This window comes from Prinia subflava, chromosome 1 (assembly GCF_021018805.1).
Source record: "Prinia subflava isolate CZ2003 ecotype Zambia chromosome 1, Cam_Psub_1.2, whole genome shotgun sequence".
NCBI lineage: Eukaryota > Metazoa > Chordata > Aves > Passeriformes > Cisticolidae > Prinia > Prinia subflava.
This window is the reverse complement of record NC_086247.1, coordinates 139,670,708-139,677,101: the sequence shown is the minus strand read 5'-3', so window position 1 is coordinate 139,677,101 and position 6,394 is coordinate 139,670,708. Positions and strand designations below refer to the sequence as shown.

Here is a 6,394-nt window from a genome sequence, read left to right as displayed (position 1 = left end):
GTGAACAACTGGAGAGGTGAACTTCAGACACACAGGTTCTCAGTAGGGTATAGTTTAGTACAGGTATGTTAGTCCATACAGAATTCCCACCAAACACTAGCAATAGGGGATGAAGGATTGCTGCTGCAGGACAGGGTGAGTGGGAGTGGGTGGATAACCTCAGCCAAAACTGCAACTACTGTCCCTTACTTGAGAGACAAGGAGTCCAAACTGACAAAAACGGTGCAGATTAAAATTGTGTGCTTTGGGTACTGCTGGTTACATTCTCACTGAGTATTTTATGTTAATATTTTCTACTTGTTGGCATGCATGTTTACTGTGGGGGTAGTCAGAACCTTCAGCAGTGTTTTCCATGGATGGGTCCTGGGGAGAGAGTGTGCCAGGCTTATTGGCATTTAACTAGGACTAACACAGCTTGTTTTCATAGAGAAGGTAGTCAAAGCAGAAGAACTTTTTTTTTCCCCAAAGGTTCCCAGTAAGTAAGTAAAAAATCCACAGGGGGGAAGAAAGAGAGTTAGAATCTATTTATCAGAGAACTAATTTAGAGAACTAATTTCTTCACCAGTAGTTGGAGAGAGCCTGGACTGACGAGGGAGCAGCGGCTGCACTGCGTGATCGGTGTGAGGAGCACGGGGCAAGGAACAGAAGCCAGCCTGCCGTTGTTCTGGGAGATTGCTCTGCACTGTCACAGATAAAGCAAGTTATTTTAGAGTAAGTACTAAGCTTCAGTAATCTACAGGAATGAGGCTCCAGGATAAGAATGTCCTAAGCAATTAGTGAGCGAGGCCTGTTAGTGCGGATCCAGGTCACACAGTTCAGTTCTGCAAAAAAATTACCAAATCACCCTGCTGCTGGAGGTGCAGCAGTGATGCAGGAGAGCAGCTCTGCCCTAGCCTGTAGAACTGTCCTGAGGGTCAGTGGGAAGGGGAAGGGAAGGTTTGCTCCTGGCAGAATCCTGCCTGTGCTCTGCTGAGCTGGGGCTGTGAGCTCTGCCTGTGGCATTCCGCAGCGCGCAGCAGCCGGGCGGGCCCAGCCTGAGCCTCACCGTTAGGTGGTGGTCGAGAACAATGAGAAGAGAGTGCTCATTGAGATGTTCAGGGCAGCACTGGGAACTTGGCTGCAACTCTTCAGTGTAATGGGGGCTAGTTTTTCAGTTGGGATTAGGGAAAGCAAATATTTGAGCATTAACTCTTTTTCTTCCCCATCTTGAATTATTAGTGAGATGTGCCACATCTGCACATGCATTGTCTCCTCACACATGCAACATCAAAACCACCCACATCCTACATTCTGTTAAAACTTTATAATCTTTTCCTCTTGCCCTGTTTTAACACATCTGCTGGAAGAACTACACCCTGAAGACTGAAAGAGGGTGTCATTCATTCCCACTGCAGAGCTCTGCCAGATCTGGAATTATTATGGTGATTAGGGATGCTAGGAGCAATTTCCATTCCAGTTTATAAATTGTGTGTTAATCCAAATCCAAGTATTGCTTAGAACTGGTGTTTAGGAAGTGGTAGTAATAGACAAGTTGTGAAGCTAAAAATCATAGAAGTGGTGCTTTGCTGAAACTACCAAAGCCCTATGTTGCTGATTTGGGTTTTTTTTTCCTGCTTCTTAGTATAAACATTTTCAAATACTTGGATAGAGAAGTCATCCCTCCTAATCATATACCACTGATTTGTGACTTTCTGCTGGTAATAACAGGCAAGCCGTCTCCAATCTTGCTGGAGCCTGATTATAGCCATTTTTTTAAACAGGCATGTCCTGAAATCTAGACTAAGTGCAGATGAGAATGGTGTTTTCCTTACCTTTTTGGAACTGTGATTGCAGAGGGTTTTTGTGGGCTGTAGTTGCTCACCTTTTGGAGCCTGTGCTGTCAGTAGCTGAAGGGCACTGTTAGTGTTACAGAACTTGCAGCTGTTACTGGTTGTCCACTAAGGGACTGCAATGATTTAACACAGGTAGACACATGTTCTTTTTCCCTAGGTTCCACTGTGATTCCCATTTTCCTAGTGTCTGTTCAAGCAGTTCAGTCCTACTCAGTGCTACCAGGCCTCCACTGATGACAGTGCTGAGCAGTAAACACAAATAATTTCAGTACCATTCAGCCAGAGATGATGCTCAGTGTGACAAGTGTTCATTTAAAATCCCTCTGTCACTTTGTTAGACCTTGCTGTAAAAGCAGCTCAGGATTTTTTATGTCAGAGTTGTCAGCTTTGACCAGCATTTTTTTGGTCCAGTAGAAGACAGGTTTGATGAGACATGTGAGGTGTTAGCAACAATCCTCTTTCATCAATGCTGTTATCTTCAGGTCCTCAGGGATTATCAGCCACTGGCATTGATACAGATAAAATCATTTTCACTGCAGTCTGTAGACTTCCTGTCCTTTCCTCTGTGGTTTTTCTGTGCACTGCCAGTGTAAATCAGTCTGCAGCTGTCAGACATACTTGTCTAGTTGATGTTTTCATGATAGATTGGAGCAGGAACTGAGACAGACAAACGAGATAGTAGGGGTCAGCATCATCCATGTGCTGATGCTCTGGCACAGAGCTGCTGTTCTGGCTTCTGGGAGATGGTACTTTAGGGATGCCCCAATAATTCTTAAAATACTTGGCTTTTAAGAAGCTCTATTTTTCTATATAATGTGTTTTTTGTAAAAATGCTTGCAGAAATAAAAAATACTTAAAAAAAAAAAAAAAGGCAAGCCCATAACAATGCAATCTTTTATCAAAATGCAATTAAGTATTAAAAGCCTGTAACTCCTTTTAGAAGTTCTGGACCCAAGACTTAAAAAGCACATTTTACTTACAGCAGCTCCCAGTAAGGAAAGCAGTAGATTAAAAGCCTTTGGTTAAAACAGATCAAACCCACAGATTTTACAGATTCTTTAGAGGTCAGGTGTAGAGAAAATCACTAATGTATCAAGATTTTGGCATCCCTTCCGACAGTAACCTGTAACTAACCTGGTGCTCAGCCACTGTTCCTGTGAGCTCTTTCTGCTCGTGGGTACCTCTCAGGAAACCCTCCCCATCCTTGAGGCACTTCCTCGAGACAACAGCCACCCTCAGCCTCAGACACATGGAGGGCAGCAGTGACAATAGGTACAAATAATACAAAAGAAACTTCCACTGAATCCAGTCACAGATAACGTTCCCATTTTCTTATTGCTTCCCAGAGAGGTACAGACTGATCCTGCTGTGCCCAGTTTGCCTGCCAGGCCAGCAGACAGACACTGCCCTCAGGACCCTGAAGAGCCCAGAGCACCCTTTGTGCTGAGTGTTGGGGTTTGACCCCCTCAGCACTCACAGCCACTCACTCGCTCACCCCCATGGTGGGGTGAGGGGAGAACTGGAAAAGTAAAAGTGAGAAAAACCTTGGATCGATGTAAAGACAATTTAGCAGGTGAAACGAAAGCTGCACACACAAGCAAAGGAAAGTAAACCCAGGAATTTATTTACCACTTCGCCATGGGCTAGCCAGCCATTTCCAGGAGTTCAGAGCTCCCTCATACCTAATAGTGACTTGGGAAGACAAACACCATCACTCAGAATGTTGCCCCTTCTTTCCCCAGCTTTATACACTGAGCTTGACATCGTTTGGCCTGGAATATCCCTTGGGTCAGGAGGGGACAGCTGTCCCAGCTGTGTCCCCTGCCAGCTCCTGGTGCACCCCCAGCCTGGTCACTGGTGAGACACTGAGAGAAGCAGAAAAGGCCTTGACACTGCAAGCCCCACTCAGCAATAACAGAAACATCCCTTGTTATCAACACTGTTCTCAGCACAAAGCTGAAACACAGCCCTGGACTGGTTACTGTGAAGAAAATTATCTCCACCTCAGCCAAAACCAGCACACTGAGACTCTGAAAGTTCCCTAGTGTTCCCTTGAGTGATTCATTTGTTCCCCTCAGGAATAGCACAAATAGTGTATGTCAGATTACTCATGGTCAGCTTTAATCAAGCTTTAAGATAAAGCAGTAGTTGCTTAGAATTTTAGGCTTGAAAAATGGAACAAATGCTGACCAGAGAAAGCAGCAGCATGCATCATCAGAAGTCTGTTTACATCTCTTCTGGGGCTGTGTCTGTCTTGGCTGCGTTAACATCATGAGCCAGTCCCACAGAAATAATCCTTGTACAGATTTGACCTCAAATCTTCCTGAATTTGCACCTTTCCTGGCTTTACTTCCTAAGGCTGACTGCTGATGTCCGTCAGAGCAGCCATCAGGGACAGGCCAGGCCTTCTCCCTTCTCACTATCCTGCCCTTGCACTGAGATACCACTAGATAAAGCAGGTGACTTTGTTTTCCCTCCTGCCTGTTGCTTTTCTTTGTCTTTTGTTAGTTACTTCTTAATGCAATCTTGCTCTGAATTTCAGCTTAATTTGTAATTGGAAGTAGCTTGTATACAGGAGCTTGGCTGCTTGCACTAAATAAGGCCAGAAGGCAGAAGGACTAATAAGACACCTAAAATCACTCCTCTATAAGAGTGTCAGGAAAGAGAGTTGTGAGCTCAAAGTCCACAACAAACCAGTTTTCAGAAAGATTTCAGTCCAAGCACGTCAGGTGGCAGACCCAGGTCAGGAGCAGCCACAGCAGGTCTGACAGTCCCGACTGGGCCAACCCAGCCTGCAGTGATGGAACACAGGTTGGGGTGGAGATCTGCACTCATTTCCTGTGAGTTCATTCATCAGTAAAAGCTTTAATGTGCTTCTTTCCCAGGTAGCCTGTAGGCTTTGGGGCAGTATTTGACACCAGCTCAGCTGCTGCCAGAGCAAACAGCATCCCAGTGCTCTGCACAGTGCAGCAGGTCCTGGTGCCCAGGGACAGGACCAGAGGCTCAAACTGAAACACAAGGGGCTCCCTCTGAACAGCAGGGAACACTTTTTCACTGGGGGTGACTAAGCACTGGCACAGGGTCTATTTAATTTCTTATTTTTGAGAAATCAACAGCTGTGCTGATTCCCAGCATGCAGCAGCATAACATACCAGGATTCATTCTGGATAGGTTCCAGCCCAGCTACAGATTACCTTTCAAAAATCACTAATTCAGTCACGTGAAATTTGTTAAGGCTTGAACATCTAAGTAAGTGTTGGTGAATCCAGGGCGCTTTGTGGACAAGTTAATATTGTCTAACTAGGATTGTCATGCACGCCTGGTGCTGATCTGTAGCATTCAAAACTATGGTTTCATTTTCTGTAAGCAATTATTTTATAGCTAATGTAGCATAGAATTATTTTGTGCCACCAAAGAAAATATTGTGTGAGCTGTACTAGAAAAGTGAAAAGAAATTATACCAAGGTGTTTCCTACATTGACATCATGCATGAATTTTGCTTGCCATGTATGACCAATTTCTTTGAAAATCAGTGTATACATCTGAAAAATAACCTATCTCTTACGGTGAGTAAAGATTAAGGTTAAAAATTAGTTCCTGTGAAAGCAGCACTCAAAGCTCACTTATTTAGCATATATTTATATATAAATCAGAGCTCTACAATGTTTTTATGGATTCTTTTTGTGTTTTTAAGTTAATCTTGGCTACAAACCCTCTCATAACAAACATGGTTAAAGTTAAATATGGTTTGAAGCCAGCACAGAGTATAAGTGTACAGTTGCTGATATCAATCCCAATTTTGTCTCGTTTCAGAAAGATCTTTACAGCTTAAAGATTCCCTGTTCAAATACCCATTTTGCTAAACTGGGGGAGGAAGGTGATCGTGATTCAAGGCCAGTGGGAGCAGAGTCGTGCTGAGGCAAAGGGACAGGAGCAGCTATTGGTCACAGGAACAAGCCCCCATCCCTGGAGAAGGGATTTTTCTGCATTTGAATTCACTGAAACTGAAGTCAGAAGGAGCTTTCAGAGGCAAGGGCTGATTTGTGGAAGGATCAGAGAATCCTGGCCTTGGCCTGTCAGTCATGGAGACAAGCTGTAACCTCTAAGGAGTGACAAACTGTTAGACTGCAGCTCCCTACCTTTCAAATCACATCACTTCATGTTGGAATATCTCAGCACAGAGAGACCAAGGAGCCATGGCTGCCTTTGGAGAGTGTGCTCACAGCTCAGCCTCCAGAGGTTCTGAAGGCATCTCCCTTGCAGCCCGTGTGCTCCCCTCTGAGCCATGGAGGTTCCCACATCCAGTTATGTTGTTTATAAACAAATAAAACAGGCAACTGTCACCCTTTCTCCACTTTTTAATATTGTAATTGGTCTATGCAGAACATACAGCTTGCATAAATAAAGAACTGGACTGAAGAAAATGAGAGGTACAAATGGCAGGAGGATCTTCTGAGCTTCAGCTGAAGGTGTCACAAGATTTCCCTTGGTAGTGCTGGGTTAGTTCCTCCCCTTTGCTACGTCTTCCAGTGAAATGAATGCAGGAGTATGGCTCACATGAG

The 6,394-nt window shown here is 44.4% G+C and overlaps 1 protein-coding gene across 6 annotated transcripts in view; it reads left to right on the top strand.

Annotated features, from left to right (window-relative positions):
- EPC1 (enhancer of polycomb homolog 1) overlaps positions 1–2,702 on the top strand; it is a 69,297-nt gene extending 66,595 nt beyond the window's left edge. For all 6 annotated transcript variants that reach the window (XM_063414914.1, XM_063414925.1, XM_063414895.1 and 3 more), the window contains one exon: positions 1–2,702. This exon is cut by the window's left edge and continues 2,739 nt beyond it. The gene's annotated coding sequence lies outside the window, so the exon portion shown is untranslated.
- Positions 2,703–6,394: the final 3,692 nt, after the last annotated feature.